Here is a 23,779-nt window from a genome sequence, read left to right as displayed (position 1 = left end):
GAACAAGTGGTGGTACAGATATGGAGAAAAGAGAAACCTTGCACGTTGTTATTGGGAATGTAAATTAGTACGACCATTATGGAAAACAGTATGGAGTTTCCTCAAATAATTAAAGCTAGAACTAGAACTACTATATGATCCAGCAATTCTACCACTGGGTCTATATTCAAAATACATGAGATGACCATGAGATACAATATGAGTGAGATACAGTGATATCTACACTCCCATGCTCATTATAGCATTATTTATAATAGACAGGATATAGAATCAACCTAAGTGTTCACCAATGGATGAATGAATAAAGAAAATATATAATGGAATACAAACACACAATGGAATACTACTTCACCTTCAAAATTGGGGAAATCTTGTCACTTTTTACAACATGGATAAAACTGGAAGACATTATGTTACATAAAATAAGCCAGATATATAATGACAAATACAACATGATCTCACTTATATGTGGAATCTAAAAATGTCAAACTCAGAAACAGAGAGTAGAATGCTCAGAAGGGATATTAGTCAAAAAACACAAAATTTCATTCAGATAGGAGGAATAATTTCAAGACATCTGTTGTATATCACAGTGACTATAGTTAATAATGACATATTGTAATACTAGAAAATTGGTGAGGGTATATTGTAAGTGTTCTCACTACAAAAAAAAATAAGTATGTAAGATCATGCGTTTGTTGGATAGCTTGATTTAGCCATTGCACAACTCATACATATATCAAAACATCATGTGGGCCTAGCACAGTGGCACATACCTATAACCCTAGTGACTTGGGAGGCTGAGGCAAGAGGATTGCCAGTTCAAGGACAGCCTTAGCAACTTAGTGAGACCCTGTCTTAAAATTTTAAGAAATTATAAAAGGGTTGGGAATGTAGCTCAGTAAAGCACTCCTGGGTTCAATACCCAGTACCCCCAAAAAATACCCCATCAAGTAGTATGCCTTAAATATATGCCATTTTACTTGTAATTCTATAAATAAATAAAATCAAGGAGAAAAGAAAATTAATCTGGAAAAATACATAGAAAATATCCAGCCAACAGATACTCTTTAGACACTGATAACATTTCTGGTCTTCTCTGCCCATCTGCCTCTTTATCATTTTACAGGGTAGCTGTTAGTTAAGCTTATTGAGTTTGTAATGCCAGATTCGTGGGACCCCAATAGACCTCCAGGAGCCAAATTCGATGCAATCACACAAGAGTCTTTATTGCAAACTCAAGCCTAGACTCACAACCGTTTCCGACATGGCAGTCCTGAGGAGTGAGTCCTGGCCCTTAGTTCAGTGAGGATTTATAGGTTTTGGGGAGATATTCTATGCGTCACAATATCACACAACAAATCATTTCATACTGCAGGAAAGTCAAACAACTCTTAACATTGATTAGCACATTCATGGCGGGAACAAGTTGGATAGGGGTGATTGGTTAGTTCAAGAGGTGGATACAGGGCTGGGGATGTGGCTCAAGTGGTAGCGCGCTGGCATGCGTGTGGCCCGAGTTCGATCCTCAGCACCACATACAAACAAAGACGTTGTGTCTGCCGAAAACTAAAAAATAAATATTAAAAATTCTCTTCTCTCTCTCTCTCTCTCTCTCTCTCTCTCTCTCTCTCTCTCTCTCTCTCTCTTTAAAAATGGATACATTTGAACTGATTGGTTTAAGCTGTAAGGAGTGTACTTGCTAAACTACACATTTTCCTAACATGTTATCAACCACAGAAACTACTGGGCGGGGGTCGCTTGGTATTTCAGGTATTTTCCCTGTCTCATGCTGAATGGTGGTTGCTAGGGGGTTGCTATAGGTCCTCACCTAGCGTAACTGAGTCAGGGACACCTGGCACTCCAGATCTCTGCTGTTAAACAACTCAGCAGGGTGGGTATGTGCCTAGGAGTGCTCTGTGGGTTTTTCCAAGGACAAGGGTCATGCTCCCTCCCTCTGGACAGGCCTTGAGGTAGAAGCTGGTTTCTCAAAAATGGAGTCACATCAGTTTCTCAAGTTTAGCCCATTTCTTCTTAAAATGTCTATGGAGAAATCTTCCTGTGGCTCAACAGCAGTCTCTTCCTCCTATAAAGGCCTTTTCACTTTCTTGATTTTAGTTCACTTTGTGTCTTCAGCTCATTCATGTGTTTTATGCTTTATTCGATTTGTTTTGGGATCAGAATAAAAATGACAATCTCATGAGACTTTCTGCACCTGAACTGATAGCAGAAATTGGATTCAGGATAAATTTTGAAGACAGGGCTCACAGGGTTTGATTAAAGATTGAATATGTAGTGTGAGTCAAAGTGGCTCTTTGGGAGCTGAACAATTAGAAAGGTAGTGTTACCATTTAACATAATAGGGCAGACTGTGGGATAATCAGATTGGGCCTAGGGTGGGGAAAAGGGATGTGAAATAGAAAAGAACAAACATAAAAATCTTTCATCCTCAGAAATCTTAAAATTTCTTTGTGTTTAAATAACAGTATCTTTTATTTATTCTTTACTATGTATCAGACACAATGCTAAATTCAATGCCTGAATTAATTTATTTAACTTCCCAACAATTGCATGAGGTAAATCTTATCAATTTTTCAGATTAAAAGAGTATTAGAAGCTGGGCATGGTGGCAACCCCCTGTAATCCTAGTGATTTGGGAGGTTGAGGTAGGAGATTCACAAGTTCAAAGCCAGACTCAAAAACTTCGTGAGGCCCTGTCTCAAAATGAAACATAAAAAAGACTGGGGATGTATCTCAGTGGTAAAGCACCCTGGGGTTCAATCTCTGGTAATAATAAAAAAAAAATTACTTGTCTGGGATACAGAATGTAAATGCAATGTGGGCTGGGGTGTAGCTCAGTGGTTAAGTGTCCCCGGTTCCACTCCTGGCACCAAAATTTTTAAAAAATTTTAAAAAGACTATTAGAGAGATGATATGGCATACACATACACAGTGTTAATCATAATCTTTTTTTCAAATAAATGTTTAAACTTTATTTTTCTCATTAGTCATCAAAAATTGTAATATTAATTGGAAAGTACATTTAGATTAGACAGGAGTATAGAAATTGTTACGTAATAAATGTGTCAAATTGAAAATTGATTTTTCAGTGTTCCAACATCTATTTGTCTCATTTCTAGACATTTTTTTATTCTAATTTGTTATATATGACAGAAGAGTGCATTACAGTTCATATTAAACATATAGAGCACAATTTTTCATATCTCTAGTTGTATATAAAGTATATTCACACTATTTGAGACTTTATACATGCACTTAGAATAATAATGGTCATCTCATTCCACCATCTTTCCTACCCCCATACCCCCTCTCTTTCCCTCCCACCTCTTTGCCCTATCTAGAATTTGTCTAATCTTCCCTTGCTCTCCCTCCCTACCCCACTATAAATCAGCCTCCTTATATCAGAGAAAACATTCGGCATTTGGTTTTTTGTGATTGGCTAACTTCACTTAGCATGATATTCTCCAACTTCATCCATTTACCTGCAAATGTCATGATTTTATTCTCTTTTATTGCTGAGTAATATTCCATTATGTATATATATACCACATTTTCTTTACCCATTCATCTACTTAAGGGCATCTAGGTTGGTTCCACAGTTTAGCTATTGTGAATTGTGCTGCTATAAACATTGATGTGGCTGTGTCCCTGTAGTATGCTGTTTTTAAGTCCTTTGGGTATAGACTGAGGCATGGGATAGCTGGGTCAAAAAGTGGTTCCGTATCCAGTTTTCCAAGGAATCTCCATACTGCTTTCCGTATTGACTGCACCATTTTGCAGTCCCACCAGCAATGTATGAATGTACCTTTGTCGTTTGTATTTGTTAATAGCAGTCATTCTGACTGGAGTGAGATGAAAGCTTAGAATAGTTTTGATTTTCATTTCCTTAATTGCTAGAGATGTTGAACATTTTTTCATATATTTGTTAATTGACTGTACATCCTCTTCTGAGACGTATCTGTTCAGTTCCTTGGCCCATTCATTGATTGGGTTGTTTGTTTTTTGAGTTCTTTATTTACCCTAGAAATTAGTTCTCTATCTGATGTGCAAGTAGTAAAAATTTGCTCCCAAGATGTAGGTTCTCTATTCACATCACTGATTGTTTCTTTTCCTGAGAGGAAACTTTTTACTTTGAATCCGTCCCATTTATTAATTCTTCATCTAATTCTTGCACTATAGGAGTTTTATTAAGGAAGTTGGAGCCTAATCCCACGTGATAGAGATTTGGGCCTACTTTTTCTTCTATTAGACGAAGTGTCTCTGGTTTAATTCCAAGGTCCTTGATCCACTTTGAGTTCAGTTTTGTGCATGGTGAGAGAAAGGGGTTTAATTTCATTTTGTTACATATGGATTTCCAGTTTTCCCAGCACCATTTGTTAAAGAGGCTATCTTTTCTCCAATCTATGTTTTTGGTGCCTTTGTCTAGTATGAGATAACTAAATTTATGTGGGCATGCCTCTTATCTTCTATTCTGTTCTTCATGTCTGTTTTGTGCCAATACCATGTCATTTTTATTACCATAGCTCTGTGGTATAATTTAAGGTCTGATATTGTGATGCCACCTCTTCCACTCTGCTTGCTAAGGATTGCTTTAGCTATTCTGGGTCTCTTATTTTTCTAGATGGATTTCATGACTGCTTTTTCTATTTCTATGAGGAATGTCAGTGGGATTCTGATTGAAATTGCACTAAATCTGTATAGTGTTTTTGGTAGTATGGTCATTCTGACAATATTAATTCTGCCTATCCAAGGACAAGGAAGATCTTTCCATCTTTTAAAGTCTTCTTTAATTTCTTTCTTTAGCGTTCTGTAATTTTCATTGTAGAGGTCTTTCACCCCTTGTTAAGTTGATTTTTTTTTTGAGGCTATTGTAAATGGGGTAGTTTTCCTCGTTTCCCTTTCAGAGGATTTGTCACTGTTATACAGAAATGCCTTTGATTTATGGGCATTGATTTTGTATCCTTCTATTTTGCTGAGTTCCTTTACTAATTCTAGAAGTTTTCTGGTGGAGTTTTTTGGGACTTCTAGGTATAGAATCATATCATTGACAAATAGTGCTAATTTAAGTTCTTCTTTTCCTATACATATCCCTTTAATTTCTTTTGTCTGTCTAATTGCTCTGGCCACTGTTTCAATAACTATGTTGAATAGAAGTGATGAAAGAGGGCATCCCTGTCTTGTTCCATTTTTTAGAGAGAATGCATTCAATTTTTCTCCGTTTAGAATGATGTTAGGGCACTGCTCAGCCCATGCAAGGGACATCATTAAGCTACGGGCCTCAGCTGGCTCCAGCTGGGGGACCATGGGCACCTCCACTTCCAGGGGCCAGGCCAAAGCTGGACCTCAGGAGGCACTGGACCTGAGCCAACTGCCACCCAAGCTGCTCCTGGTGGTTCTGAGCCATGTGCCCCCATGCTGGCTCCTCACCCGCGGCCACCAGGTGTGCTGGGAGTGGTGCACCCTGGTGCATGGCCAGGCCCTGTGGCTACTGATCTTGGCCCAGGACCACGGCACCGCTTGGCTGCACTCTGCTGTTGTTTATCTGCAACTGTCTGCCTCCCCAACCTGCTTTTGATGCCAGGCTTTGTCCTCTGGGCCGCTTCTGCTAGCGCAGACCTTTGGGAAGCAACCTCATCTGCAAACCACACGGCCAAGAAAGCCTCCGGAAATGGATGGTGCAGCACAGTGGAAATGGCTGCGTGGTGGAAAAAAGAAAAAGAAAACCCGTGGGGGGGGGGGGAGCTACAGCTACACAAAACTGTTTCGTACTTCCTTCAGTTGGTGCTGCAAGAAGCAGGTCTTGGACCTGGAGGAGGAGGGTCTATAGCCAGAACTGCTGGACAGAAGCAGGATTAAGATTTGTGTCTCTGACTGGTGGGGAGCCTGACACGACAGTGGCTGTATGTATGGACTCCTTGTCCAACTTCTAGACACTGACCAGATCATCCTAGATAAATTCTCTGCTGTGCCTGACCCCCATTAAGCAGTGGAACAACAATATCTGTCTTCAAGTCACCCATGTGTTCTCCAACATCAAGACAGGTGTCCGTTTTGTGTCTTTTGAACACTGGGGGCAGGACACGCAGTTCTGGGCTGGCCACTATGGAGCCCGTGTGACCAACTCCAGTGTGATCATACGGGTCTCTCAGTCCTAGTCAAGGGCTGCCTTTCATGTGAGAGAGCCTGACCATGCCGTCTAGGTGCAGGGACTTTTGGCTGGGACCCCTCATTAACCAAGTGCTTCTACCTCTCTGGCACAGTGAGAACTACAGGGTTCAGTCAGGGTCCTTCTGGGCCCTGCATTCAGGTTCTGGAAACCACTGGAAGCATGGTCTTCCATCAGGTCTACCTACGGCTGCTGCTTCTGGTGGGCACAGCACTGCTTAATGGAGACCCACAGGTGATGCCTGAGGAGGCCTTCTCACCCCCTCTTCTCTCTACCAGCATTTCAGCACAGCACCCTCTGCCTGTCCCCTCTGTTGGTCTCTTGTCCCCTCTCCTTTCTGCTTCAGGGACTTAGCTGGTCCTTTCAGGGAAGTCCTGTACTTGACTCTGAACTCTGACTTTCATCCTGACTAGCCAAATTCCAGCTGCCTTGGGTGATAAACTTGACCTCCGGGCCTTCTGAGCTACAGGGCTGGACCCAGGCCTTGAAGCTAAAGGTCACCTAGGTTCAAACAGGATTTGGAGATAAATCTGCCCACACTGACTTCCCTGGGAAATGAGGAGGTACCTCAAGTCCAGCCCTGATCCTCAAGGACCTCTGTAATTGTGTGATATTTAAAATTATTTTATTTTTCATTTTGACATTTTGTTTTCTGAACAGCAAGAGAATAATCTATCAGCTATAATATATAATGCATCTCGAATGTATCTGGCAATCATATATAATCAATTTATTATTTTGCCAAAAAAATAGAATGATAGAATGATGGTAGCTTGGGGCTTATCATAGATAGCTTTTACAATGTTGAGATATGTTTCTATTATCCCTAGTTTTTCTAGTGTTTTGAACATGAAGGGGTGCTGTATTTTGTCAAATGCTTTTTCTTCGTCTATTGAGATGATCATATGTTTCTTATCTTTAAGTCTATTGATGTGATGAGTCACAATTATTGATTTCTGTATATTGAACCAACCTTGCATCCCTGGGATGAGCCCCACTTGATAGTGGTATGCTATCTTTTTTATATGTTTTTGTATTCATTTGCCAGAATTTTATTGAGGATTTTTGCATCTATGTTCATTAGAGATATTGGTCTGAAGCTTCCTTTCTTTGATGTGTCTTTGCCTGGTTTTGGATGAAAGACCTAAGCAATCTCATTCTACTTGGGACCTCATTTTGCTCTGAAACTTAACCCCTGACCTACTGTAGTCCTAAAGTCAGGAAAATACCACGGAAAAGCTCTGCAGAAACAGTTCTCAGAAAAGCCACCGCAAATGGTGATCACCTAAGATAGGCCAAGATATCAAAATATCTGAAATTCAGATGGCCCCCACCTAGGTGTGGTGACCAATATCTAAACTAGAAGCCCTGCAGCTTGGCACGTTACCCCCCTTGCGGCATCCTCATGGTTTAAACCAATCAATGTTATGTGCGTCAACCCCTTGAACTAAACAATAATTCTTTCCAGATTCTTTCCCGCCACTTGATACACTAATCATGTTTTAGAGTTGTTGTTTGATTTTCCTGTGGTGTGTGATGATTTTCTAAGAGATGCTATGAAGTATGTGGGGTCCCTGCCTTCTCCAAAGAATGTATAAAACTACTGCAAATTCTGGGCTTGGGGCCTCTCTGTGTCACCTGTTGCTGTGTGTGCGTGCGGAGGACCCAGCTAGCTCGCAATAAACACCTCTTTGCTGTTTACATCGATCTTGGTCTCTGATGGTCTTTTGGGGGTCCCGAATTCCAGCATAACATGGAATCAGGGTGATATTGGCCTCATAGAATGAGTTTGGAAGTGCTCCCTCTTTTTCTATTTCCTGAAATAAATTGAAGAGTATTAGTATTAGTTCTTCTTTAAATTGTGTATATCATCCTGATTCAACTTGGGCAAATCAAATGACCCTAGAAATTTGTCTATGCCTTCAATATTTTCTATTATATTAGAGTACAAGTTTTCAAAATAATTTTTAATCATCTTCTGTATTTCTGTCTGTTGTGATTTTTCCTTTTTCATCACATATGTTAGTAATTAGAGTTTTCTCTCTCCTTCTCTTCATTAGCATGGTTAAGGGTTTGTTAATTTTATTTATTTTTTCAAAGAACCAACTTTTTGTTTTGTCAATTTTTTCAATTGTTTCCTTTGTTTTGATTTCATTGATTTCAGTTCTGATTTTAATTATTTTATGTCTTCTACTGCTCTTGGTGTTGATTTGTTCTTCTTTTTCTAGGGCTTTGAGATGTAATGTTAAGTCATTTATTTGTTGACTTTTTCTTTTTTTAAGGAATGAATTCCATGCAATGAACTTTTCTCTTAGCACTGCCTTCATAGTGTCCCAGGGATTTTGATACGTTGTATCAGTGTTCTCATTCACCTCTAAGAATTTTTTAATCTCCTCCTTGATGTCTTTTGCAACCCATGGTTCATTCAGTAGTGTATTATTTAGTTGAAGTAGCTTTGATTTTTTATTTTATCATTGATTTCTAATTTCTTTCCATTATGATCTGATAGAATGCAAGGTAGTATCCCTACTTTTTTATATTTGCTAAGAGTTGGTTTGTAGCATAATATATGGTCTATTTTAGAGAAGGATCCATGTGCTGCTAAGAAGAAAGTGTATTAGTTCATTGAAGGATGAAATATTCTATATATATCAGTTAAGTCTAAGTTATTGATTGTATTATTGAGTTCTTAATCATAATCTTGAAAGACACAATCTCAAATATCATAATCGTAAATGTTGAAACCCTGAAAGATGGGCTGGGGATGTGGCTCAAGCAGTAGCGCGCTCGCCTGGCATGCGTGGGGCCCGGGTTCGATCCTCAGCACCACATACCAACAAAGATGTTGTGTCCGCCGATAACTAAAAAAAATAAATAAAAATTCTCTCTCTCTCCCCCTCTCTCTCCCTCTCCCTCTTTAAAAAAAAAGAGACCCTGAAAGATTAAAATTCCTAAAGTCTAATATTCCCAATGTCTAAATTCCTTAAAGATCAAAATTCCAAAAAATTATAATCCCAAAATATTAAAATCCCAAATACTGAAATCTTAAAAACCCAAATCCTGGAAACTACATGTCACATTTTTTTTTAATGCAAAAGCTTCTATAAGAAGGATATAAAGCCAAATTCTAGGAAGGGCTTAGTGCATTTTCAACTATATGCAGAATAGTTGCCAAATTATTCAATCAGACTACTTCTTCTCCTGCTCTTTCAATAATAATAACAACAATGCCCTTCCTCAGACAATAAAAAGAATTTGACAAACTCAAGTTTGTCATACTGGTCTGGGAAAATCAGGATGGAGTCCTCATCACCCCAACCCCCCATACCCCCCACATCCCGCCAAGTGTTGAAGATTAAACACCAGAGAAACACCAAGGCAAGCATAGAAAGCAAGTTTTATTTAAGAGACAACAGCTGGGACCCAGAGCTGGTGCCTGCAGGAGTGGGGGTCTTTTGTGCCTTTATAGATGTCAGGTTTCCTTTCCTCCCTCAAGGCTCCTCCTCCTATCTTGCCTACCAAAAGGCAGGAAAGAGGCACCCCAGGGATTAATTGTTTTTGTTGGAAAATGGGATCTTTCCCATCCCCTGGAGGTATCAGCACCTCCCATTTCCTTTTCTTGGATAATCAGCTACCTGTCCTTTGCCTAGGTCTCTCACAGGCAATCATCTAAACACACAAAATACTTAGTTAGAGGTTATATAGTTTCCTTCTGTGTTATAAAACCCAGGCATGCAGTCAGATAGGAAGAATAACTTCTAGTGTTCTATGGAATAGTAGGATAACTATGGTTGACAACAGTTAATTATATATTTCAAAATAGCTTGTAGAGAAGATTTTAAATGTTCCCAGTACAAAGAAATGACTGATGAGGCAGTGAATATGTCAATTACCCTGATCTGATCATTACACATTGTATACATGTATTGAAATGTCATACATGTATACAATATATTATTATACATGTGTACATATTAATTTAATATAAATATAATTATTAAATTAATTGAAATAAAAATATATTTTAAATAAAATACATCTAAAAAAACATTAAATGGTGAACTCTTCTTGGTTAGGGGTTTTTTTTTTAATTTTCTTTTTTTTTTTTAGAAAGAGTAAGAGAGAGAGGGAGAGAGTGGGAGAGAGAGAATTTTAATATTTATTTTTTAGTATTTGGCTGACACAACATCTTTGTTTGTATGTGGTGCTGAGGATAGAACCCGGGCCGCACGCATGCCAGGCGAGCGCGCTACCGCTTGAGCCACATCCCCAGCCCTTGGTTAGGGATTTGACTGCTAAAAAAGATCCGTATTTACCACTAAATCTTTCATTTTTAAAAAACGTTATGCATTTCACTTTGGCTAATGGACAGCATTTCTGAAATTGTCTCCACTGGTTTTTTATAATCGGTATATAACATATAGATTATATATATGTATGTATTTCATGTCCCTGATGGATCAGAAAATTCTGAACTTTTCTGTTCATTTATCTGTTCAGGATATCTCAAATGTCATAATCCCAAATGTTGAAACCCTGTTGAAGCACTTTATACTTAAGATTTGGAGACTTTGTAAAAAAAAAAAAAAGGATTTCAAGAGAATTTCCAAACCATAATGACAAATTTGGAATCAGGTGCAACCAAGGCTTCTAAAAGTGAATTTCAAAATGTTACCAATAAAGTTTGTTGTTGCCCATTAAGCCCAATACCTTTGGTGGACGAGTGGACTGGCCATGCAATATAGTAACAACGAAAACTTCAGTTTAAAAACTTGCCATTTTGGGCTGGGGATGTGGCTCAAGCAGTAGCAAGCTCACCTGACATGCATGTGGCCCGGGTTCAATCCTCAGCACCACATACAAACAAAGATGTTGTGTCCGCCAAAAACTGAAAAATAAATATTAAAAATTCTCTCTCTCTCTCTCTCTCTCTCTCTCTCTCTCTCTCTCTCTCTCTCTCTCTCTAAAAAAAAACTTGCCATTTGTCTGCATTGGCATTTCTTCCAGCTAATAAAAATCCAAGAACTTTCAATAAATTAAAGCCACATTTACTTGAAGAAGCCAGCAAAGTTACTGATAGGTTAAAAAACAATTATGTGCACAGAACGACAAGAAGACACACAACAGGGCTGGGGATGTGGCTCAAGCGGTAGCGCGCTCGCCTGGCATGCGTGCGGCCCGGGTTCGATCCTCAGCACCACATACCAACAAAGATGTTGTGTTTGCCGAGAACTAAAAAATAAATATTAAAAATTCTCTCTCCCTCTCTCTCTCTCCTCTCTCTCACTCTATCTTTAAAAAAAAAAAAAGAAGACACACAACAGTGGTGCTGTTCAATCACCAGTATTTCTGTCAAATCTGTGGTCTGTATATGAGTGTATGCAAAATAGATTTTCACATACTCAAATAAGATAGAAGCATAGCATAGAAAATGGGAAAACTTAATGGGGAATGTTGTGTTGGTGACTATCAAATCATAAAAGAATTTCAAAAAAGAGCAGCACCACATAGAAAATAAATGCGAACACATTCTCCAAGGAGATTCATGCCCTGAAAGCAAAACAGCAGCTATTCATTACTATGCAAGACTTCAAAATATAGTTAAGGATCATGCGGGATGCTGTATGCTTCCTTCTACACACCTTCTCATGATCGTCCTGAATATGCCTTTACTCACAGTATTACCCCTTGTTTCCTCTGTCCACCTAGTTAAAATGATGACTCAAGATGAAGTTTGTGGATCATATTCTCTGTGAGGCTGTACCTGACACTACTTTTGCTTCTAGACAGACAAAATAAGATAAAAATCCAGCTAACAATTGCATAGTCACTACTCTGTGTCAGTTTCTATCCCAGGCACTTTGCATGCAATGTATTCATTCAGATCTCACAATGTATTCATTTAGATCTAGTACCATAAACTAGGTACCATTATTTATTACCACTTCACAGATAAGAAAAATGAGATACAGAAAACTTAGCTCACACAGGTAGTCCAGATTTCAATGAACATCTATATTTTTCACATTCATGCTCTCCTGACTGGCCTTCACCCTAGCTTTCTTGGTTGTTTAGCCAGTTTTTTGTCACTGTGGTCAAAATACCAGACATAAAGAATTTACAAGAAAAGTCCATTTTGGCTCACAGTTACAGAGGTTTCAGTCCATGGACAGACAGCTGGCTCCACTGCTTTAGGGTGAAGCGAGTCAAAACATCATGACAGGGCTGGGGCTATAGCTCAGTTGGTAGAGTGTTTGCCTTGCATGCACAAGGCCCTGGGTTCAATCGCTAGCACCACACACACACACAAAATCATGGCAGAAAAGAATAACAGAGAAAGTTGCACTTCATGACAGCCAGAAAACACAGAGAGGGAGATCAATCTCTCCAGGACACACCCCCCAGTGATCTACTAGCTCAACCAGGGCCCATGTTCCTATAGCTTCCATCACCTCCTGTAGTCCACTCAGTTATCAGTAGAATAAAGCAATGATGAGGTCAGAGCCCTCGTGATCTAATCACTTCCCCCAAATCCTCATCTCTGAATATTGCTGCACTGGGGACCAAGCCCTCAGTGCATGAGTTTTAGGGAGACACCTCATATCCAAACCAAAATACTGGCCAGCATGCAGTCTTCTCTATGCCCTTCCTTCAGAGCACTGGCAAGGTTTGAATCCATTCCTTATTCATTTGTGCACTCCTCAAAAGAGTCAGTTGTTGAAATCATTATTGTGTACCTAACAAGGAGTACAGGAACTGGTATACAATAAGTATTTGATAAACATTTTCTGAATTAATGAATTAATTTAGTACAATTCTTGAGAATGATGATCTTAGACCTAACTTTCCCATGAATTGTTGCATTTGGATTTTCCTAATTTTAGTAAAATATTATTTTTAGCATGGTTACATGTTGAGTAAATGAAAGAAGTGAAGCTAGAACTCATACATTTTTATACAAAAACCCTATGCTTTCCCTGTGTGTATATACTAGTTCATCTAGTGGTCTCTTTGCAGCATAAAATGAAACAACACCAATTTTAAATTTTCTCATTTCTGCCTCAGGGCCTAGGTCAAGCATCCACATCTTTAGAAAGATGACCAGGGTTAAGCAGAATTTTATAGATTTGAAGATGAAATTTAGTTCATCAACAGAAGAATGGGCAAAGAAATGTGGTACACACACACACACACACACACACAGTGGAATATTAATCAGCCATAAAAAGAATGAAATCCTGATCCAGGTGTGGTGCCACTCACCTATAATCCCAGCAGTTTGGGAGGCTGAAGCAGGAGGATCATGAGTTCAAAGCCAGCCTCAGCAATGGTAAGGCACTAAGCAATTCAGTGAGACCTTGTCTCTAAATAAAGCACAAAATAGGTATGTGGTTCAATGGTCAAGTGCTCCTAGGCTCAATCCTCAGTACAAAAAAAAAAAGAATGAAATCCTGTCATTTGTGGCAACAGGGATGAACCTGGAATACATTGTGCTATGTAAAATAAGTCAGACAGAGAAAGATAAATACTGCACCATGTCACTAACTTCTGGGATTTAAGAAAGTTGACCTCATAGAGACAAAGAATACAATAGTAGTTGCCAGACGATATAAAGGGGAAGAGAAAAGGGCAAGAGGAGGAAGATATTGGTAAACAGAAAATTAGTTCAATAAGAGGAATAAGTTCTGGTATTCTGCTGCATAGTAGGGTCACTATAGTCAACAATATTATATTGTGTATTTCAAATAACTAGAAAAGAGGACGTTGCATGTGCTCACCGTGAAAAAAAGTGCTAAATGTTTGAGCTGATGGATATGCTAAATACCTTGATTTGATCCTTACAGAATTTATACATGTATTGAAACACTGCATCACACTGTACCCCATAAATATGTAGTTATATAATTAAAAACTAAAAACAATTATGTAATCAAAAACTAAAAAGTTTTATTTCATCAGAGAAGATCATTCTAACAGAAAATGAGGTTTAGCAAGACATCTACTTTTTTTTCTTTTTGTTCAATATTGGGGGTTGAACCCAGAAGTGTTCCACCACTGAATCACACCTATTCCTTTTTATTTTTGAGACAGGATCTTGATAAACTGCACAGGCTAAAACAAGTCATCTACTTTAAAGAAAAGTTGTATGCTGTATTTTCCAATGTGTTAGTATAAGCATTGCAAGTATCCTTATCTTCAATGTTAAAGATTCCTTTCCTGATTCAGTTATACCACTCCTCAGTTTATATCCAAAGGACTTAAAATCAGCATACTACAGTGACACAGCCACATCAATGTTTATAGCAGCTCAATTCATAATACCTAAGCTATGGAACCAACCTAGATGCCCGTCAAAAGATAAATGGATAAAGAAATTGTGGTATATGTACACAATGGACTATTACTCAGCCATAAAGAAGAATGACTTTATGGTTTTCTCATAGAAGGTATTCTCATAGAAGGTATTCTCAGTAGAAGGATGGATCTGGAGACTCTCATGCTAAGTGAAATAAGCCAATCTCCAAAAAATAAAGGTTGAATGTTCTCTCTGATACATGGATGCTAACACACAACAAGGGTGGAGGGGAAGAATAGTTCAGTGGATTAGACAAAGGGGAATGAAGGAAAGGGAGGTGGTAAGAATAGGAAAAACTGTGACATGAATCCAACATAACTTTCCTATGTACATATATGAATACACCACAGTGAGTGTCCACATGATGTACATCCACAAGACTGGGATCCTGGGGCTGGGATTGTGGCTCAGTGGTAGAGCACTCCACTAGCATAGGTGGGATCCGGGTTTGATTCTCAGCACCACATAAAAATAAAGGCATTGGATTGTGTCCATCTACAAAAAAAGATTCTCTCTCTCTCTCTCTCTCTCTCTCTCTCTCTCTCTCTCTCTCTCTCTCTCTCTCTTTAAAAAATAAATAAATAAATAAATAGGGAACTGTCTTTTTCTCATTGATTAAAAAATGACTGGAATACTAATTAAAATATGATATATTCCATGCTTGTATAAATATATCAAAATAGATTCTATTGTCATGTAAAAAAAAAGAACCTTCCCCTCCCTCAGTACCCTACATCAGAATCTTTTGAAAGCTCCCCAGGCAATCCTCTTAGCAAGATTGACTAACATTTAGATCTATTAAATTAAGTCCCTTAGTTGGTTCTTTGAAGCTCATTGAAAGTGTTATTAATGTATTTTTCCACTCAGACAACAAAGAAGTATGGGCCAGAATTTAAATCATTGTCACATATTGAAAATAATTACAATAGTTCATAGAAACAAATGGTCATGTAAACATTGATTAAACTTGTAATATATTCTAGGGATTGTGCTTAGTACAAATGGAAACAAAATAAATTCCATGAGGCTGAGGATGCAGTTTTAACTCACTATTGTATATACATAAATTAGCACAGGGCTTGACAGAATGAATGAATAAAGTATTTAAAATCAACAGCCTCTACTCTTGACAATATTGCAATTTACTGTATTTGAACTATACAAAATCCTATCATGAGTTCATGGGCAAGTTCAAGCTCCACAATTGTACATGAGCAACTGTGGGCCACAAGGTCAACCCAGGGTAGCTAATTCAGTATGATTTGACATGCAGAACTCTACACCAGCACATGTGGCTTTGTAGGGAAAGGAAAAGGCTAAGGAAAAGAATAGTAACCCAGGTGTGCTCAGGGCATTTTACAATGCTCATAGTAGAGAGCTATGTTTCTCTAATTTGTCCCTTTGGAGAAAAAAATAAGGCTGCTCATTTGTAGAATTCAGATCTTACATATTGTAGCTTGAGTCATTCTATGACCTCTGTGACCCAGATGCAGATCCTAGCACAGGGCTATGATTTAGTAGGTTCTTAATGAGAATAGTGGAATGTATGAAATTGGGTCAGATAAAATGGCTGCCCTTGATCCTGGGATCCTAAGGGGAAACTTCTAGACAAGCTCTATCAGCATCTTGTGGTTATCATTGTACATAATGCCTGACCTGAGAACTGACGAAGAACAACTCGTTTTTACAAGTGGCTGAGAGGAGAAGAGGTTAGTTAGTTGGGGTGTGGGGTGGAGGTAAGTGATTTCTAAGTGAAGTCTCCCACTTTGATGTCTTTGTTCCAGACAAGGGCTTTAACAGTCTATTAGCCTCCCATCAGTATATCAAACACTTGAGACACTCAACTAATAAAGAGAAGAGGTTTATTTTGGCTCACAGTTTTAGCAGATTCAGTCCATGATATGTTGGCCCACTGGTTTGGGCTTGTAGTGAGGCAATACATCATGGCAGAAATGTACAGTGGAGTGAAGATGCTCACCTCATGGCTGAGAAGTGAAAGAAAGAAATGAAGAGATTGGGGTCCCACAGTCCCCTTCGAGGAATGCTCTCAAATACTTAAAGACTGCCCACTAGACCTCACCTCTTAAACTTCCCACTACCTCCCAATAATACCAATAAAGTTTCCAATAAAGAATGATGCCTTTGGGCTGGGGTTGTGGCTCAGTGGCACAGCATTTGCCTAGCATGCATGAGGCACTGGGTTTGATCCTCAGCACCACATAAAAAATACACAAATAAATAAAATAAAGTTATTGTGTCCAACTACAACTAAAAATTTATAAATAAATAAATGAGAAGAAAGCTTTTAACATATATGTCTTTGGGGGAAAGTCCAGATCCAAACTGCAATACAAACTATTTTTCATTTAGAAAGGCATACCTCTGGGCTGGAGCTGGACTGGGAAAATTATTTATTTCAAGGAGTTTAGGGCTTCCAGAACTCAGAGAACAGGGTCCAGGAAAGTTCCTGCCATACCTTTCCAATAGCAATGCTAAGCAATTGGGATGAAGGTGAGGAACTGATCTGCCATATCACAGCCATGGGAAGACAAAAGGAAGACTCAGATCTGAAAAAAGGCAAGACTGAGAGAATATAGGTATTCTGGTCCTGAAACAGAGGGATCCGCTGCATAGGAATGGTTACATTAATCCCAGAATCTTAAAATTGCTTCAAAAAGACAAGGATGATGAACCATATTTTGTTTATCCATTTATCAGCCAGAAAAAGGAATGAAGAAAAGTATTGATATATGCAACAACATACACGAACCTTGAAAACAGTGTTAAGTGAAACAACTTAGACACAAAAGGCCACAGATTGGATGATTCCATTTATACGTAATATCCAGAATACATAAATCCATAGAGACAGAAAGCAGATTAATCATTTTCAGGAACTTAGGGGAAGGGGAAAGAATAAGGAATGACCTTTTAATGGGTATAGGCTTTTTGGGGGGCGGCATGAAAAAGTTCTGGAATTACATAGAGAGGATGGTTGCAAAACTTTGAGGATCTATTAAAACCCACTGAATTATGCAACCTAAAAGGACAAACTGTATAATATGCGGATTCTCTCTCAATTTTAATAAAATACAAGAAAGGAAATTTAGGACAGATAGAAGAAGGAAATCCTAAGCCAAGCTGAATTTGGTGCACAATTCCATAGGACCCATCAGTCTTTGTGGAACATTGGGGCCTATCACAAGTCATTGTCAAGCAGCATTGTATACTGCAGTGGACACAAGATCTCCTGGGGGAAGCTTGTCTGAAGTTCCAGGGCAATATTTTCCCTCACCTCCCTGTGCAAGTTCAAAGCCAACCTCAGCAACTTAACAAGGCCCTAAGCAACTTAGCAAGGACTTGTCACAAAATAGAACATTTAAAAAAGGGCTGGGGATGTGACTCAGTGGTTAAGCACCCCTGGGTTCAATTCCCAGTACCAAAAAAGAAAAATGCATGTAGGTACTACTACAAAGACTGTTGTGTACACGAGGAAACCTGAGAATAGGGAGACCAAGCAGCTAGCTTAAAGTCACACAGCAACTAAGATGTGACCCATGACATCAGTCAAGCCCACAGGTGTCCTGGTCATTTGAGTCAATTATACTCAGGTCAAGAGACAACCAGGATCCCAGTCCCCTACCCCATGGTGAAGGCAGGCAGTAGGTATAGGGACAACGTGGACAGCCAATGATGACTACACCCACAGCTCCTGTCCTCTGTGATGTTGTGTGTGCCAATATTCATTCACTGTGCCATGTGGAAAGGAAAGGGAACATCAAGGGAGGTGTGTCCCAGGTGTGGGCAGAAAGTGGTTTTCACCCTTGTTGGCTCAAAGGCTTGAGAGGAGAGGGGAAGGTATCTGGGCACTGGTTTGTCTTGAGGCCTAATTTCACCAGTTGGAACAGGACAAACTTGACCTGGAAAAGTTTGTCCTTATCCCTAGATCTCTGTCGGCATCTAGTGGTCGCTGGCGCGCATGACATGCAACTCGGACTGCCAGGTTGGTAATGAGCACCCAGCACTGGGTTCTCACCTGCGGCAAATGGCTTAGAAAAGCAATTTGACTATATGTCCAGCAGGTGTCATCAGACGCACAGTAGGGTTGGTGACCCGCGCCCCTGAGGACCACAGTCAGAGGGTGAGGAATCCTATCCCAGGAGGTAGGGTCTTGCAGCTGGTCCCAAGGCTGTGCAGACAAGAGGGGAGGGGAGAGGACCTGAGGGGACAAAGAGGGAGGGCAAGGGAGCAGGCTGAAGCGGGGCCCAACCCTGCGCTCTGCTCACTGAAGTGCCCTGGGACAACTTCTTGGTGGCTCTCAGAGCTTTCCCTGATAGCCCCTCGCCTTTCCTCCACCAGCTGGGCCTGGCTAGAACCCCTCCAATCTCTGCTCAGCAGCGTGGGGACCCCTCTCGGGCCCCCATTCCCTCCTTGTCCTGTAAGATCCAAGAGACCCCGCCTCCTCCTCTCTCCACAGCTGCCACCTCCTGCTGCTCAACCTTTGGGGTTCAGTGGCCCCCTGGACTGTGGCTGCCTGCAGCTCACCAGCCTCCTCCCTTCCCTGGGAGCCAGGTGGCCAGCACTGACTGTACCTGCTTTAAGGACTTCCCTCTGGGTCCTTAAAGGGCAACATTCAGGACACCCAGCAGGACTGGCACGTGGGGGTGGGGTAGAGGGAGACAAACAGCGAAGAAGCTCCCAGAAGGCCCCGAGGCACCATGGCTAATCTTGAGATTCCTCCTGCCTTTTGACTCAGAGAAGACACCTGGAAGCCCTCTTGGGCTCCAACGCAGGTGCTCCTGTCTGACGGTTGGCTCATGACAACTTTCTCTGTTTTAGTTTCATGTCTGGAGAAATAATCCTGATCCAAACAGGACCTCCAGACAGAATGTGAACTGGACCCAACCCTCCACAGTGCAAAAGCCCACCAGGACCCTTGGCCGGGACCCCCAAGGCGCGACAACGAATCCAGGGAGACCAGTGTTAGACCTGGGGCAGTCTCCAAGGTCTACCCCGCTGGCCCACACACTGGCCCGTCTCCTGGGTGGTAACTTCATGCTCAAGAATGCTCCTCTGTTGTGAAAAGATGGGATCTCGTGAACGTAAGCAGAGCATTAGGACCAAATGAAATGGCCATACAAAGACTACCCCCAAAAAAGGATCAATTATCCTGTTACCAAAATGGACTTAGGGCTAGGGATGTGGCTCAGTGGTAGATTACTTGCCTAGCATGCACAAAGTCCTGGGTTTGCATCCCAGCACCCACCCCCAAAAAGATGAACTTTAAATTTGGAGTGCAGAAGAGGCCTGCTTAGGGATGTGGTGAGGCTCAGTGCCAGAAACAACCATTACTGACTCCACAAAACATCTGTGACCAATTCTAAAGTTTAGCCTTTTCTTTATACCTTCTCCATGCATCCTCTACCTCATTCTATTCCAAACCCTGACATTATCTGAGACGCATACATCTTCCCTCCTCCTTTGTAAAAAAACTGACAACAGAACCCCACCGGATTTTATTACCAAAGGAAATTTCCAAACATGTCCACTCTATTCCTCAAGCCATACCTTTGCCTCCCCCATACCTTACCCACCTTTAAGAAGTATCTGCCCCTTGCTGGGTGTGCTGGTGCACATCTGTTATCCCAGCAGCTTGGGAGACTGAGGCAGGAGGATCATGAGTTAAAGCCAGCCTCGGGAACTCATTGAGGCCCTAAGCAACTCAACGAGGCCCTGACTCTAAATAAATTAAAAAGAGGGCTGGGGATGTGGTTCAGTGGTTAAGTACCCCCACCCCCACCCCCCACCCCCGGGGTTCAATCCCCAGTTAAAAAAAAAACTGCCCCTCACTTTGTCTCTGAAACCATCCCATTTTACATCCAATGGGAGATCAATTTTCTTTTAAAAAAGATATATTACTAAGTAGGGGGTAAACTAGATATCTCTGAACCCAATATTTCTACACTAGCCTAATCTTTAACATTTCCCTTACTCTGTACTCATTGAACCCCTTGCCTTTATAATGTTATACATGAATTCTTTAAAATAAACTTTGAATTTGAGAATAGATTGATCTTTACAGAAAAGTTGCAAATATAGCACAGAGTTCCTACATCCCCCTAAGCAGTTCCACCCAATTTTCCCTATTGTTAATCTTACATGATTATCATGCATTTGTCTCAATTGATGAACCAATATTGACATATTATTAATCACTACAGTCTGTAATTTATTCATATTCCCTTTGTTTTTTTTTTTCTTTTTCTGTTCCAGAACCCTATTCAGAATCCCAAATTTTGGCATTTAGTCCTTAGGGTTAAAGGACCTAGGCTTATGGCATTTAGTCTGGGCACAACTCTGCACGGTAACAGTTCCCTCAGACTTTCTTCTTTTTGAACCCAGCAGTGCTTCACCACTGAGCCACATCCTCAGCCCATTTTATTTTTTGTTTAGAGATGGTTTCACCAAGTTGCCAAGGCTGGCTTTGAACTTGTGATCCTCCTGCCTCAACCCCGCCCCCCCCCAAAACGGCTAGGATTACAGATGTGCACCACCAAGTCTGGCCCAGGTTTTCTTTGTTTTTTATGAGGTATCAATCAGATATTTTATGGAATGCCCCTGTATTTAAATTTGTCTGGTGTTTTTCTCATTATTAAACTCAGAAATCTGAGTATTTTGAGAAGAGATCACAGAGTCAATGTACCATTTTAATCACATCATACCAAGGATACATATGGTTAACGTGACGTCAGTGAGATACGAACCTTGATCTCCTGGCTGAGGTGGAGTTTGTTAGAGTACTCTTTATTTCACTTTATTTTATACTGTATCTTTGAAAGAAAGTCATTATGTCCCCATCCTTAAAAGCTGAGTATCTGGGGCTGGGGATGTGGCTTAAGTGGTAGCCTGCTCGCCTGGCATGCATGGGGCGCTGGGTTTGAGCCTCAGCAGCACACAAAAATAAAATAAAGATGTTGTGTCCACTAAAAAATAAACATTAAAAATCTCTCTCTCTCTCTCCCCTCTCTCTCTCTCTCTCTCTCTCTCTCTCTCTCTTTAAAAAAAAGCTGAGTCTCTACATAAATTATTTGGAATTCATTTGTATGAGAAATCTGTTTCTTTTCCCTCATTTATTGACTGATTTTATTTATTTAATTTAGTATGGACCCAAGGATATATTATTTATTTGTTCATTCATTTTTTACTTCAGGTTGTATTCAATAGTAGTTTATTTTGTTGCTGTAATAGTTCCAGCTTTAGCTATTAGGAGCACTGTCTGTTGACGCCAGGTTCTCTTTGATACACCTCCATGGGATGTTTTAGGAACACGTCTTTACTTTCTGGCTTTAGAGATGCTCCAGGTTCATTTTCTATACTTCTTGTTCCAGTCCTACAGTTCAATCATTTTTCCAAGCAAACTTGGTCCCTTTCATTGGAGGATGATATTAAAAATCAACTTTAGGGGCAGGGACTGTGGCTTAGTGGTAGAGCGCTCGCCTAGCATGGGTGGGACCTGGTTTGATTCTCAGCACCACATAAAAATAAAGGCATTTTGTTGTGTCCTCCCCCTCTCTCTCTCTCTCTCTCTCTCTCTCTCTCTCTCTCTCTCTCTCTCTCTCTCAAAAAAAAAATCAACTTTAGGAGCTGGGCATGATGGTGCATGCCTGCCATCGTTATCTACTTGGGACACTGAGGTGGGAGGATGACTTGAGCCCAAAGTTGGAGAACAGTCTGGACAACATAGCAAGGACCTCTCTCTAAAAGAAATCAATGAATTAATTTTAAAAATCAAGACTTCTGCTAGGTACGATCATTGCTAGTGGGCAGTTGGTTTTCAAAAATCAAGTAATGGATGGTGCAGATATCCCTGAACTTGACCTCAAACCATTCCTGATTATCAGTGTACAGTTTCATTACAGTGTGAACCCAAACAGATTTCTCATGTAAAATCATTGTTTTTTACTACAGAGTAATACAGCAAACACACATTTATGAAACTTATTCCATTACTAAAGCCTCAAAGTACCATTTGTTTCCATGTAAAATCTGTATATTTCATAGCCAAGTGGACATTCATGCTCCATGCTCTTTTCTGACTCACATCTCTCTTACTAGGCACTGTTTTTCTGGTGAATTAATAAGTGCTCATTCGTAGTACACCCCTTCTTCTAATATTTCTTTGATCTCTCACTCCACCCGTGACTTGACCTTATCCCTGACTCTAATCCAGTACTTTCTTTCTGGAAGTAAATCAGTACTTTCAACGACTGTCAATGATGTGGAAAATAGTTGCCAGTCATCCTTCCCCTCACAAAGTCCCACTCCATCCCATTCCTACCTCATATCCTCACATGCATATAATAGGAGTGAAAACACTACTTCTACCGTCATGTGTATCTAAATAGAACAAATAAAACATTTTAAAAAGAAAAAAGTAAATGAACAGCTAATTGAATGAATGAATGCAACCTTATACCATCGGTAAATAAAATAGATACACATGGCTCTCACCCCATCAGTGACAGTCACTTGATCCTACCAACACCCTTTTAGATGGTAGATGGCTGTTCTCGAATGTCCAAGTGATGTTCAAAGCACACATTCCCTGATTCCCTCCCATCACTAATCCCGAGGCCATCTTTAACTCTCACCAGCTGTTAGACCCACACCTGATCTTTATCCCCTGTAACGCCAGTGATTAGGTGATCATCCAGTACTGTGAGAAAACAATGTCCCTGAATTTTAATCCATCCATCACCATCACTCTACTTAAAATCACTCTTTTTTCTACTAGTAATATAGTAAACAGAAATCTATGATCCTCATTCCATGGACAGCTGCCATGGAATTCAATAACATAGAAGCAAAACTACTACTGCATATTATCAAGTGTCTCCCCAACAACAACAATCAACTTCTGTGAAGACCACACACATGATTCTCACCCGTCACTTACCCCTACATCATACCTGTCACTTGGTCATTCTAATCATCGTGTCACCCTGATAACTACACTACTCTGTCTTATTTAAATGTCCAATTTCACAGAATTTTCAAGCCATGTAATGAACAGATAGACCTGATTCTTGCACAGCTGATCCTGATTTCACCCTGTTCCCCTACATCATCCCACACAAAAGGGAAAATTAACCATAGCCATAAAAGTGAAGTGAAGTTGGCAAAAGGCATTCCTGACCCTTTCCTGATCTCCAAAATGAATGCAACCTTATACCATC

General features: G+C 40.1%; 1 pseudogene; it reads left to right on the top strand.

The window, feature by feature from the left end:
* The first annotated feature begins 5,323 nt into the window (after nucleotides 1–5,323).
* On the top strand, nucleotides 5,324–6,176 carry LOC101965305 (F-box only protein 27 pseudogene; annotated as a pseudogene).
* The last annotated feature ends 17,603 nt before the right edge of the window (nucleotides 6,177–23,779 follow it).

This window comes from Ictidomys tridecemlineatus, chromosome X (assembly GCF_052094955.1).
Source record: "Ictidomys tridecemlineatus isolate mIctTri1 chromosome X, mIctTri1.hap1, whole genome shotgun sequence".
Lineage (NCBI taxonomy): Eukaryota > Metazoa > Chordata > Mammalia > Rodentia > Sciuridae > Ictidomys > Ictidomys tridecemlineatus.
Note: the sequence above shows the minus strand (reverse complement) of the source record. Positions and strands in the feature narration are given on the sequence as shown.